The sequence below is a fragment of the Miscanthus floridulus genome, chromosome 4, assembly GCF_019320115.1.
Source record: "Miscanthus floridulus cultivar M001 chromosome 4, ASM1932011v1, whole genome shotgun sequence".
Lineage (NCBI taxonomy): Eukaryota > Viridiplantae > Streptophyta > Magnoliopsida > Poales > Poaceae > Miscanthus > Miscanthus floridulus.
Window position 1 is genome coordinate 104616344 of NC_089583.1, and position 15040 is coordinate 104631383.

Here is a 15040-nt window from a genome sequence, read left to right on the forward strand (position 1 = left end):
TGATACGGAGAAGGCACCCCCTACCGAGGCCTTCCATGGAGAGCCTCGCATGAGGCGGAGATTGTGTTCCCTGTCGAGGCCTTCCGTGGAGAGCCTCGCGCGAGGCAGAGATTGCGTCAGGACGCCGAGACCTCCTGCGCGAGGCTCGAGGCGAGGCGGAGGGCCTGGTGGGCTCGGATGTGGCGGGTGAGGGGCCCACGGCTTACCTTCTAGCTTTGTTTTTTGATGGGACTTAAGTGACCCCTTTGATTGTTCGCTCGGGGTACCCCATTCTTAGGTACCCGACACTACCGTTACTCATAATAGGTGATTATTATTATCACTCTCATGATAAAATGGTAAAAAGGAAATAGAGACCGGGTATGGATATGGTACGGATATTGGTGGGTGTAATAGGTTGTGTCCTGTGGCCAATGGGGCATAGCTTGGTAACTTTGTTTTCCCTATCCATGTCGATTAAGGACCGGCCGTTGCATTGGATTTTAGTTAGGTTATAGACTTATTATCCTAAGCACATACTTGCTTATGAGAGCGGAAAGGCTTGTTGCTCTCTTGTCGTGGGTTCTGGCTCTTTCCGGACCGACTGATTAGAGGCGGGGATGGTGGAGGTCTAAGCACCATACTGAGTCCAGGACTCAGGAGTGGGGGCTTAGAGTCCATGTTTGGACAGGGACCTAGACCCCTTGATAGGAGAGTGGTAGGTTGGTCCTGCTTGTGCATAGGATATAAGCGGGGCATGTGTTTCGGGGTACCTAGCCGGGCTACATTGATTCATGAATCGCCGTGTAATATGGTATGACTTGTCTATGATCTAGCACCATAGTAAGAACTAGAAGATGAATGTAACACCCTAGGTGTTTGTCACCAGTTAAGCAATGGGTTTAAACTCAAACATGACATGTTAAGTGGTGATGAAAGTTTCAAGATCAAATCTACAAAATGAGCGACCACTTAAACTTGGACCATGCACCATTGCTTACATGTTGCCCTTTCCAAAAAGTATGCTTGAGTAATGTTGGATCTACTTCTTTCATGTGCCTCACATCAATTTCCACCCACATGGATGATTGGAAAAGTTTCATGAAGTTTGGAATCAAAAAGTTACATGAAATGATAAGTTATAATCTTTCTTGGATTGCTTTATTAAGTGAATGGAATTATAGATCGTCAACCAAACCTTGCTACCTTGCCCAAACGACTCAAATTGAAATCTACAACAAAAGTCATGAAGGGTTCGTGTTGAGCGGAGGACAAGAAAATACCTCCATCGGTCTAAAACTTGGATTTAAGCTTTACCGCGATGCTACTTTGACCGATGTTGACCAATTGCTTATAGTGCTTGCATGGAGTTACACCTTAAATAAAAGTTGAAGTTTAAGTCGAATAGAACCAAATTTGTTTGATGCTCAAGAGCTAGTTCAGTGCATAGCTAGGTCCAATGGAGCTCACAAGAATCAACAAACTGCTGTTTTTGGAACCCTAAAATTTGGCTAAGTGTAGATGACGAACTTCCAGTTTTTAGTTTCAATGTACCCATGTTTGGCGAATTTTAGTTTGCAAACCATTTCGAATTTGGGAAAACTCCTTTAAGGAAAGTTAGAGTACTCTTGTAGCCCTACACAACGGTATAATCGGTGGAGCAAATAATCGATCGGTTTAGGAGATATGAGGGGAGGAAAATGGGATTTCAGCTTGTATTTTCGCGGTGGTATTAGAATTTTGAAAATGTTGAACAGTGGCCGACAGATTGCTCTGGCGCTGCAGCTCGCGTGGCCGCCATGCGCCCCTGCTCACGCCACGTGGCCATCTTGCCGTGCTTAAGTCTAGGACCGGTACCCTGCCCTCTCCACTCTCTCCCACTCCTTTCCCCTCCCTTCTCCTACTCTGTCTTCAACCGGCACCTGCCGCTGCCATGGCTACCATGGATGCCACTAGCTAGAGCTCGTGCATGAGCCGCCGGAGCTGCATCCGCCGCCGGCTCCCGTACGGGCCGCCTCCTGCACAACCATGGCCACTAGCGGGTGCGCACGGACGCCTGGATGCTTCCCCGCCGTCGACACGCCTCCTCCGGTGAGCTCCTGTGCATACCCTCTGTAAATCGCGACCGAGGACCTCAGGTAACAATTGAAACAAGTCCAGGGGGTTTTCTGCAGAACCGTAGACTCAAATGAATAGTGTCGTAAGGACTGGTTTGTAATTATTTTGCAGGAACTTTGGAAATTCATAGTAAATCGTAGAAAATTCATAAAATAGTAAATGTGGACTTTTTGGAATCCTTGTGAAATTATCTATGTACTAGATCAATAATATTACATGTTTTAGTTTAAAGGTTTAGCGGTAAAAATAGATTTAGGCAGTTAGGTTCTTAACGCTAGTCATGTCTTGTTCTTTTTATAACTGCAGTTATTTTACTCAATTAAATGTGAAATTTTTAAGGAGTGTTACTGATGTGCTTCGTGATGTCTGATAAAAATTTCAGTATTTTAGGCTTGATAGTTTAAGATCTATAAAAATAACAAATTACCTGTATTGCCTTACCACTATTCTGAATAGGTCTGCAAGATTAAATTAATTGGCTTAGTTAGGTTATGAATCATGACTTGATGATAATACATGAGTTGTAGTACCTTTATTAAGCGTTTCAAAAAGCTAAATATCATGATTTTTGGTTAAGTAGATCTTGAGTTATACTTGCTTAAATATCAGTGGCTGTTTCTGCCCAAACTCTGATAGGGTTACCTTGTTGGTATTGTGGGGCCTTCTTAATAGTAGAATTAGCTTTAGGTGTTTACAACAAAGTTGTTTAGAATTTGATAAGCTTTCTAAAAAGTCTAGAACCACATTTATTGGACATGTATAACTCCATTTATAGCTGTTTAAAGTGGCATGTCAGTTTCTGTCTATGTTTTTGACAGAGATGCAATTATTGGATTGATTGACCCTTCTAACTGTAGAATCATCTTAATATGAGAATAATAAAGTTGTAGGTAACTTCCTAAGATTTTCAAAAAGTTATGGTTCATATTTGTTGGAGGTCTAGAACTCCAGTTATGCTTCTCTGAAGTTTCTATCCGTTTTCTATACCACTGCTGTTGGGCTGGATTTGCAGTTTTGCTTGTGCAATTATTTTCGTGGTGTAAATGATGTTTGCTATAGTTGTAGTGAATACAAAAGTTGTAGCAAATTTCATAATCTTGCTTGTGTTCAAATTGTAAGACCATAGGCCTGATAGTTTAGGAGTTACATGACTTTTAAGTCTTTTATCAAGTTTTGATTTTATTCTGAGCAGATCTGAAAGATGCTAGTGTTTGATCTAGTTAGGATTTGAATGAGTTTTTTGGTGATAATAACAAAGTTGTAGATAATTCATGTATCTAGATTTTGTTAAAATTTGGTGGTATTTGGCCAAGTAGTTTATGAGTTATGCCTGTTTAAAGTTGGGTTACAGAATTGATTACTCTCTGTCTTGTTTAGACCAGTTTCTGTAAATGGGTATATTTGACTTAGTTAACTTGAGAATCATGCTAAGATGATTAAATATGAATTGTAGATAACTTCATAAGATTTCCAGAATGTCTTCTTGCAAGTCATTTGGATTTGTGTAACTCCAGTTATAGCTAAATCTTGTAGCTGCTGTTTGCATGTCCAGAAATTGACAGTTTCCAATTATAGTTGTTTGCTTGTATATTGCTAAGTGTGGCTCATACCTTTGATGATGGTTGAGTTAGAGTACCTGAAATCTTGGGAAACTTGTGTCATGCTTGGTGTTGTCTTCTTTGCTATCGTGGCATGATAAATTGTGTGATATTTAAAGTAAGCAATGCTAAGTGCTTGTGCATGTTAACGTAACCTTGTGCTTGTCTTACTTACTACATGCGATGCATTGTCTATTGCACTTCCATGTATTCATACACATGCATCTTGCATCTCATTTAGGTACGCTAGATGAACCACATGAAGGATGTGATGTGGAGTCAAACCCGAAGATGGTGTTTGGTGGATCTATCCCGAAGATGGAAGGACTAAACAAGTGCTAGGACTGGAGATGTCACCAAGTCGGTGCAAGCTAACTGAACTGACTTGTGTTGGATCCCAGGCAAGCCCCAGAGCATTCTAAGTCTCCCAGTATTTTACAAATGATTACTTAAGTACTTATGATTGATGCATTAGGTTATAAGAGTTGAATGGAACCACTTGATGCATATACATTCCTTGTCCAGATATTACACCTTTAACCGGTATAGGTCCAGGATCGAATATATGCTTAGCCATGCTTAGACCGGTAGAAGTCAGGTGATTTCCTATCACCTGCGAGATATAGGTGGATACTGAAGCACGGTTGGCTATATTTGCTATCGTGGAAAGGAACCATGGGGTAAAAGTAAATCGAGGCCAGGCGGAGTCTATGTGTAGGTTCACTCATGTGATTCCGTCTGTGTCGATTAAGGACCGTACCATTGTTGGCGCTTCTGACAAGATTGAACGCATGCCTCTCACTTAGCTGGCCGGATAACTCGTTCCGACCATGAAGCCGAGTAATTCAACTCAGGCCAGGAATCATTCTGCTGTGCGCTCCTTCCGGGGAATGATCAGACTGAGCCCAAGGGCAGGCTTAGCCTAAGCATCCTGGCATCTGGTGTTCCAGATTGTGTAGCGCAGTACAGACCCACGAAATGTGTACCAGAGTTGTACCAAAGGTGACCTAAGGCTATCATGGCTGGTAGACCTGGGTTTGTGTTAGGAATAAATTCCCAGCTGGTTGAAATCGATTCGAATCACCGTCTCTCACGGATAGTGAGAAACTTGGCTAGTCCCAACATCGTAGTAATTGGATTATGGAATGCGATGGTTCAGATAAACATGGAATTACTATACCTGCTATGGTTACTATTGTATGCTCTAAAAAGATATACCACATGTTTGGCATAGGATAGTTGCTAATCTAGAGATGGATAGTTCTAATTAACTTGATGGCAGAATTATAATGGTATAATTGAGTTGATCGCTTTTTATGCAAAATGTTGTCAAGCTACCTCCACTTATAAAGCCTTGCATACTCCTTGGAGTCAATTTTATTTCTGGTTTATGACGGGTAAGTCTAGCTGAGTACATTCGAGTACTCAGGGTTTATCCCACCATGTTGCAGGTGAGGTTTTGGCCTGCTGAAGTTGGTGGCTAACCGCCGGTGGGCTCGGTGATTCTATATTTGCTTCTCATCTACATGCTTTTGTCTGAGGATGTCACTTATGCTAGCAATGTATCTGGAACTTATATTAATGTAATCCTTTGAAAGCAAATGTTGTTTTCACTAATCAGTTTTGAAACCCAAACTTATACTATTATTTGTGAAACCATTTGTAATATTATTTCTGCTGCAACTCTATGTATGTGATGTGTATTTGCTTAATCACGCAATCTTGGTTGTGATGTTGATTTACCGAGGTCCTGCGTGACACTCGGTGGACTACCGGGTTTATATAAGTGAGAGTATGCACGTGTCAACATGTTAAGCGGGGACAGTCGTACTTTATCTTGTATAAATTGGGCGGTTCTGTCACAATGAAAGATGGTGAAATGGATCTGATTGCTCAACTCTTGCTTGAAAGTAGAACATGTGCTTACATAGAATGGTTTGATAATGAACTAATCATGACTGCTAATAAGAAACATACATAAGGATTCACTACTAGTAATGCTTTACGCAAAAAGGAAACCCAACAAACCATAAAGCTTATCATATCCTTTGGACTCAGGAAATTATTTCCACTAGTTGGGTAAGTCTTGCGAGTACATTATGTACTCAAAGTTTATTTACCCCTGTTGTAGGTGCAGCTTGAGGAGTAGCTGTTGTGTAGAGGATTCTTCTAGTAGGCACAGACGGATCCTTGTATCTTATCATTAGATGTTTATTTCAATTCCGCTGTTTAAATTCCGTACTTTGAACTTGGTATTGTAATAATGTATTTTTGAGAACTAGATGGACTAAGTGATGTAAACTCGTTCTGATTATTGGATCCTGGATGAAAAATGTGGAATGTTTGAGTTCTCCCTTAGGGTGTGCTCGACGGGACCGTCCAATGTAGCTAACTTTCAGGGTGCTTAGTGTCTGGTGGAAGACGAGCGCCTTCGAAAGCATGCTATTTCAAGCGGTTCTGCCACAGTATGCAAACTCACTAAGGCTTTAAGAAATGAGATGGCAAAAACAAATAAATTGGAAAATGAAAACTCATTTCTAAAGAGCACATATGAACAACAAAAGCATCTACTTTATGTTACTACTTGTTCACATGAGGAGCTAAAATTGGCTCATGAGGAACTTAGTGTTGCTTATGACAACTTGGTATAAGACCATGCTTTTCTCACTAAGGAACTTTCTAATGAAAAGACTAAAACTAGTGAGAGCTCATCACTTGGGTCAAATGATCAATCACATAATATTGCCAACCCATGTGATGTAGGCAAGAAATATGTATCCACCTCTTGTGATAATTTATTAGATATGTCATGTTCTTCACATATAGATGCTTGTTCTACTTCTATGCCTTGTGAGACTAACATTTTGAAGGAGAACATTGAGCTCAAAAGTGAAGTGAAGAATTTGAGCAACAAGTTAGAGAGGTGCTACAACTCTAAAGTCACCTTTGAGCATGTGTTGAAGACTCAAAGAAGCTACGGTCACATGAGTGGCATTGGTTTCAACAAGAGCAAGATCAAAGGCAAGAGATGGGGCAATAGAAGATATGAAAGAGAGATGAAGAAGCAAGAACAAGAGAAGCTCTCTCATTTCATGTGCTTCAAGTGACATGAAGTGGTAATCTTGCAAATGGTTGCCCCAATGAAGAAAAACTCAAGTTAAAGAAAGAATAAGAGAGGCTAAGACATATCAAATGCTTCAAGTGCCGCATATGGGGTCATCTCACCTCTATGTGCCCAACTAAGCAATTGGTGAAGCAACAAGTGAAGCCTTAACCAAAGCCACAAGTTGAGCAAGAAGAGAAGCTCCAAGTTCAAATCAAGATCAACCATGACGATAGTAGTGATTTGATGATGATGAAGAAGAAAATAAGAAAGGGTGGAAAAGCAAGAGAAAGAGCAATGTGTCTAAGGATGAATCAAGACGCAAAGAAAGTGAGCAAGAACAAAGAAGAGAAGGTGAAGGAAGTTGCTCACATTAAGTGCCATAGTTGTGATGAATTGGGCCACCTAGCTTCAGGTTGTCCAAACAAGCTTGAGAAGAAGGTCAAGCAAACAAAGAGAAGCAAGACAATGAGAAGCACCACATGAGCAAGGAAGAAAAGACTCAATCAAAGAGAGTTTGCTGCTCATGCCAAGAAAGGAGACACATAGCAAATTCATGTCTCCTAGGTAATAATCCTAAGCCTATTTTAATTGATGCAAATATTATGCTTAGGAATGATGGTAATGGTACATCTATGGTTGCTATTACAAAACATCCCGCTACTCATACTAAGGCTACGCCTAACTATGTTGCACCTAACTTGAGAGGGCCCAAACTAATTTGGGTATCATCAAAAAGTGGATGAATTCAACTTGCAGGCGGGCTCGTTCGTGGCCGGCCGCTAACCCGCCTCGCTTGCCGTAAAGTTTATTAGCGGGTTTACGGTTTGCCACGAAGCTATGATCTTGCAGACAAGTGTTTCGCGGACACAACAAACTTGTATGCAAAACCCGTAAGTCCCCGCAAGACGTATGGTACAGTATTCAGAGCTGCACGGATTGGAGGTTCCAATGCCTCTGATGGTGGCGTCGTTATAGTAAATGGTAATTACTAATTACCAGCTAGAAGATGAGGTCGTTGGAGAGGCCCTAGAAGAGGTAGACGCCTTGGACGAGGGCGAAGAATAGAAGAAGAGGTGGTGCGAGATGCCAGAGTAGATGGCCTTGGGCAGCGCGCCCAGCGTCTCCTGCTGCTGTAGCCCCTTCGAGTCGGTCCTGAACTTGAGGCTCAGGTGGGAGACCATCTGCTCCTGTAGCCATGCCGGCAGCTGGTGCCGCACCATGAAGCTCGTCGCCGCCTTGATCGCGTCCCTCTGGATTCATTCATTCGATCGGTGTCCATTTCCATGGCGACGGTGCACGCAGACAAGAAGATGTCAGGGCGGCAGGGCTATAGGTGTCGTCTGATGACGGTGGCGGCAGAACAAGCGTGCGTGTGTACGTATTTCCTGGTGCGGCTGGTGCCATGGACGACGAGGTTGGTCATGTTGCCGATGAGGTAGGCGGTGAGGTCGAGGTTGAAGAGCATGTAGAGCATGGTGAACACCATCTCACCCGTGTTGACGGCGTGCATGTCGCCGTACCCGATGGTAGTGAGCGTGGTGATGGACCAGTACATGGACGCCGCGTACCGCTTCCACATGCTCTGCTGTTTGAAGTCCGGCATGGAGGAGCTCAGCCACGTGTGCGCCGGGTCATGGTACCTATCCACCAGTAGGTAGTAGAAGCACCCCGCACAGTGCACCGCGAACAGCGTCACGCAGATGAGCCTTATGCATCAAACCCAGAAGTAGCTCAACTTCCTGTCCTTCTCCAGTCTAGGTAGAGATCAACGAACCAAGCAAAGCAACGCCATTGTTGATCAGTTCAAGAAAAAAGCATCAAACAATCCATCTAGAAAGCAGCGTGCGCGCGTGCGTACCGTGTGAAGAAGGTGTCGATGCGGTGGAGGCGCCAGAGCCAGAGCATGCCGAAGAAGTTGTAGTCCCTAGCCTGCCGCGGCAAGATCCGGCGGTACACCTCGATGGGCATGGTGGAGGCGACGTCGAGGGCGAGCCAGGTCTGGGCGTACCGCCACGCGATCCGCCGGGGGTCGTCCTGGAGCAGGTACGTCCGGCCGTCCACATACGCCACGAAGAAAGTGAGCGCGATGTCCATGGCGAACGCCATGTTCACGGCGTTGTCGGCGATGGCCAGCGCGCCGCGTGGATCCGGGAGGAAGCCAAACTCGAACGGCGCCACCCACGCGTAGTACGCCACCAGCGCCACCAGTGAGTTCTCCCACGCCAGGTACCGTGGGTCATAGGGGGACATGATGAACCTCTGGAGACGAAGCCACAGCCGACACCCGCCGCCATGCGCACCCAGTGGCGGTAGGAGCGCGCCGATCGCGGTGCTGTACCGGCTGCTCGTGGTCCTGGCCGCCAACCGCCCTGAGCTGCCGCCGCCGCAACACAACAGCATGGCGCGCACGTTTGGTCGTCCTGGTGGTGGCTGGTTCCTGGCGTAACTGTGGCCGGCGGCGGTGAGCCGTGCATGCGATGCGACTGCCCTTCCTCTGTGCTGCCGCCAGATCGTGGCATGCTCTGATCCGCTTCCTCATGCGTGCGGCTTCTTGTGAGCTTGTCACGGATCTTGCGGGTTCTTGCGAGCTTTGTCTATTGCCCAATGGGCTTGGCGGGTTCGAAGACGTTGGGCCACAAAAAATTTGTAGCTGGGCCACTACAGCCACAAAGGGAAACTTTGTGGGGCGAGCGTGCGGGTCTCGTTAAGAGCCCGCCCCGCCTGCAATGTGAGGATGAATGCTTGTAGGTACCATGGGCATTGGAGGCTTGGTTCAATTGGTATTTATTGTATTGATCATGTGATTGAGCCAAGTATTGACAAATAATGATTATTATCCCAATGACATGACAAGTGAGTGAAGTCCAATGTGCTACAACATACAAGTGTCATATTCAAGTTATGGATGATTTATTGGCTATAATTGGTAGACTTGCAAATAATTGAGTTGAAGCTTGCTTTAGATGATTATAAGCTAACCAAGGTATATCTCTAGTTTATCTAAATCATTTGGGTGCATATGAGTTGATTGAATTAGATATATACATTTGTTGCTTGCTATGAGATAATTGAATGGATTAATTGATTAGTAATCAAATTTGGATTGATTTGAGTTGGATAAGTTCATGAGATAACTTTTAGTAAGTGGATTGAATGGATATATGTCTTATGGAAGTATTCAAACAAGTAGATTTCAAGTTTGATTCACATTTGGTGAAGTATGCTTAAGTGATTGAAATATGTCCTATATTACAAAATCTAAGTGAGCAGTGATCTTAGCCATGTTTGAGTGATCAAATCTATTTTTATTGGCTTAAAATTTGGTATACATACTCTAGATTTATGGTATTAAGTGATGCATAAATTTCATAAGAATTGGATAAAAAATGCTTCGGTTTTGGAGTGGATCATGTCAGCTATAGTGCAGCAGTTTTCAGCATATAGCAGTGGTGGAAAAATGAAATCTGATAGTAATCTAGAAGTCCAATGAATCCCAAATTTTTACAGCTGCTAGATGACTTAGTAAACCACATATCCACCAAATTTCGTAGTATTTGGATCTATATATTAGGAGATATAGATTTTTCTTTGAAGGATACAGAATCTGCCAGAAAAGTGACAATTATTGGATTGATCAAGAGTCACTTTGATTGAAAGGTCCTCAAGTTGGAATCATGTTTATAAGTATTTGAGGTACCTAAGTTTGGTTTTGAAGTGATCTAGAAGCATGATAAGCAATGAGTACAAGACCATTTGATTGTGGAGTGTACTTGGCACACATTTGGTATTTAAATTGAAGATCAAGACCAAGCTCAAGATAAAGATGAAGTTTAAATTTTAGAGATTATTGGAGATCATTTGGTAGAAAGAAAATGACTTAAACAAGTAGAAAGAAAAGAACTTAAATAAGGAATCAAGGTTACTCATTAAGTTAAGTCCATCATTTGGATCAATCAATCAAATTATTTCAAGTGAGTATCAAGAATGATTATTTAGAGAGAGGTCACTTCTCCCTAGTGTAGGGGTTTGCCGCCTATGTGTAGGTAAACCAAGTATAGTACTTGAAAGGCTAACATAGAAGTGGTGATCCGAGAGATATTTGAGATGCTTAGTTGCAGCAATCAAAAGGGTTGATCAAGAAAAGTGAGCAACACCCAAAAGAGAGCTAGTCATGGCAATTAAAGTGATATTCCAAATAGTGCTCTCATGCAAGCATTGATAAAAAAAGAAGCAAGCCAGCCACAATAAGATAGTGCACTTGATCATTAGTGTTTTTTCAATTCATATGGGTGAAGAATGGATTTCAATATTAATGATTGGTCTTCACCAAGTTATAAATTGGACTTCACATTGCTAAAGTGTAATGAATTAGAATCTATGTGACTATTCTCTTCTCCAATATAGCAAAGGTATCATTGTAATGTGTATGATTATTTCATCCCTTACTAGTGTGCGGTTAGTGCATATAGTACATGCTTATTAGAATCATGCATGACAAATGAAAATCTTTGAAATTCATCGCCTACCACTATTACTTGAATGATTAATTGATCTAGTGGTTAGTATATGAATTTGTTCATGAGCTAGTGAACCCAAATACTTGATTTAATTTGGATTGCTAACAAGTGACAAGTATAACATTGGTAAGATAACCCTTGTAGGGACTGATTCTAGAGTGTAATGAGTTACATGTTGAAACAAGTGTAGACTGTAAAAATGGTTAATAACAAAGTTGTAGAGAATTTGATAAGCTTTCCAGAAAGTCCAGGATCACTGTTTTGAATTTGTAGAACTCCAGTTATGAGTGAAACAAGTACTGGTTATGGCGTAGTCGATGCATTGTAGAAATAGTTAAGTAGTAATCGAGAAGAGATATGCACCTACTCAAACAACGCGATGCACTTGTTAACATTATGCATTCGTAATACATACCATACTCATGCATCTAGGATCGGAGGAAGAGATCACGTTGCTGGAATTCGAAGAAGCAGAGGAAGGGAACCCGCAGGAGAATCCGCAAGCCCGCTCCCGAAGGCGTGGAGCAGAACCCTGAAGAGCTTCCGGAGTGCCCTGACCATCGCCCTACTTCCTTTCTGCGAGGCAAGCCCCGGAGCATTATAAGTCTCCCAGTAATTTACAAATGTTTACTTACGTATTTATGATTGATGCATTAGGTATAAGAGTTGAATGAAACCACTTGATGCATGTACATTCCCTTGTCCAGATATTAACCCTTTAACCGGTATAGGTCCAGGATCGAATATATGCTTAGCCATGCTTAGACCGGTAGAAGTCGGGTGATGTCCTGTCACCTGCGAGAGATAGGTGGATACCGGAGCACGGTTGGCTATATCTGCTATCGTGGAACAGAACCATGTGGTAAAAGTAAATTGAGACCGGACGGGAGGTCGATAGGGAAGCAACAAGGCATGGAGGTCTTGGGTGTGGACTTATCCCCGTCTGTGTCGATTAAGGACCGTACCGTTGTTGGCGCTTCTGACAAGATTGAACGCATGCCTCTCACTTAGCTGGCCGGATAACTCGTTCCGACCGCGAAGCCGAGTAATTCAACTCAGGCCGGGAACCGTTCTGTTGTGCGCTCCTTCCGGGGAACGATCAGACTAGCCCAAGGGCAGGCTTGGCCTGAGCATCCTGGCATCTGGTGTTCCTAGATTGTGCGGCGCAGGTACGGACCCGCGAAATGTGTACCTGAGTTGTACCAAAGGTGACCTAAGACTATCGTGGCTGATAGATCTGGGTTTGTGTTAGGAATAAATTCCCAGCTGGTTGAAATCGATTCGAATCGCCGTCTCTCCCGGATAGTGAGAAACTTGGCTAGTCCCAACATCGTAGCAACTATATTATGAAACATGATGGTTCAAATGAATATGGAATTACAATACCTGCTATGGTTACTATTGTATGATTCTAAATAATATACCACATGTTTGGCATAGGATAGTTGCTAATCTAGAAATGGATAGTTACAATTAACTTGATAAAAGAATCACAATTGTACAACGGTTAATTGCCTTTTTCGCAAAATGTTGTCAAGTTACGTCCACTTATACAGCCTTGCATAATCCTTGGAGTCATTTTATTTCTGGTTCATGACGGGTAAGTCTAGCTGAGTACCTTCTCGTACTCAGGGTTTATTTTCCCATTGTTGCAGATGGCACTGTGTATCATGGTTATTGCAAGAGTTGCTTCTATCCCGCTGTGGATGAGGAGTAAGCCTTGGGCAGGCTTCTTTAGTAATTCCTATCTTTGCTTTTGTGGACCGTGATCTGGCTTGGCACTGTATCAAACTATGTTGGAAACTTATCTTCGAACTTATTTGCTTCCGCTTTAGTTATCAAACTCGGTTTGTAATAACTTTCTATTCGTACTCTGATGATGAAAAGTATCTGTGAACTTTATGTAATATGTGGCATGTATGTTGAATCCTGTACGATCTTGGTTGTTGTAAATCGTTTATCGAGACCCGTCGTGGTACTCGACGGACTACCGGGTTTATATGGAGTTCAAGTATGATAGTGCGACCGCTTGCGGATTGCCATTGTACTTGTATTCTTATAAATTGGTCGGTTCTGCGACAGCTGGTATCAGAGCAGGATTCAACGTTAATTGTCACAAGTGTATTTAAAACAAAAGTTTTTGTGTTCCAAACCCTTTTCTAGCAACTAATAGTAATTAATAGGTATTTGAAATCTAAAGTGTGCCAATGATCACTTTCCTTATGCCCAGATTAAGGACTATTAGGTGGCTATTTAAGTACTAACATGGGGGTTTTTACTTCGTCGTCCATACGGCGTGCTATAGTATGGATGCCATTCACTTGAGTGGTAATGTATGGATCAAATGCCTCTACGCCAAGGTAAGATGAGTGTATGACCGCAAGATGTGAGCGTGCGGTCGGGAAGAGTTAGCTTTGGTACGGCTATGTATGCATGCTTGCATGTGTACATGGTACGTATTTAATTGTGGGTTTAAATTATTGTTGGGTAGATTGATACGGAAGTATATGTATGGGGATACATATATGAAAGTATTTACAATTACATTCTGCATATTTCATTATGGGTTTAGGGCTGAAATGAAATTTTATGCAGGTACACTAACAACGAAACGTGTAGTTCGACTAGTTACGATCTATATGAGAGAACGTATGTATGCCACCGTGTCTACCGTTAGAAACAAATTTTTCCTAAGTTTGTGAGGACGTACGGCACGAGCATGCATCATGTTAAAATACCATTCACATAATTACATTTGTTCCTCCCCTTATAAGATTCTTACTCGGTTATGTAACTCTTATCCATTATGGCATTGTCTCACCAAAGGGTACATGTTGATGGTGCAGATGGCACGCACCAAGCAGACTGCTCGCAAGTCCACCGGAGGCAGAGCTCCTAGCCGTCAGCTTGCTCCACGTACCCGTCAACGTCACACGTTCCTTGGAGAGTTTGGGATGCCTACACTCTTGTGGAGAGTGCTCAGCTATGTAGGTTATCCCGATGGAATGGAACCCCGCTACTTTTGGGCAAATGAGCGGTTGGGAGAAGGTCTCTTAGTTACTAGTGGAGGCCATTGTCCGTCCCCGAGGTGACGATTCTGAGTGGACAGGTTGGTGTTATGAGTCGACTGGCAGGACTGCTGAAGAAGCAGCTGGCAGGGCAGCCTTTGGGATCCTGAGGGATATCATGGATCGTTTTCCTCAGGAGCTGGCAGCCGCTATGGTTGGAGTCTTTCCAAGAGGTAATCCCTCCACTGACTCATGGCAGCAGGCAAGAGGAAGATCTTTGGAGATTGGTGCAGCAGAAGGGCAGAACAGCGATAACCCTGCCATGAGCGCCATGTTCGCAGTGATGAGAGTGTTAGATGGAGTTGAAGGTAGCCTCAGACGTGTGTCTGGTGCTCTTGGTCATGCCCGCGAAGACCGACGTCAGCTTCAGAGGGAGCACGACGCCGAGATAGAGAGGCTCACTGAAGAAATGACTCGGTTAACTCACCAGCGAAATGCAGCTTGGTCCAGGGAAGATGTCCTGAGGGCTCGACAGTTTGAGCTAGGACAGCAGTTGGCCAATGCGGAAGAATACAACGATAATCTGCATGAAGAGGTTCATCTACTGCACAATCAGCTCCACCCTTATGTACCACCTGGAGCCGCAGAAATGGATCTAGAGGGGTACGAGGAAGAAGAAGAAGTGGCACCTGAAGAAGAAGTAGAACCTGGGGA

At 43.2% G+C, this 15040-nt stretch overlaps 1 pseudogene; it reads right to left on the reverse strand.

Moving 5' to 3' along the window:
- Positions 1–7800: 7800 nt before the first annotated feature.
- Positions 7801–9201, reverse strand: LOC136548985 (potassium channel AKT3-like; annotated as a pseudogene).
- Between the last annotated feature and the right edge of the window lie 5839 nt (positions 9202–15040).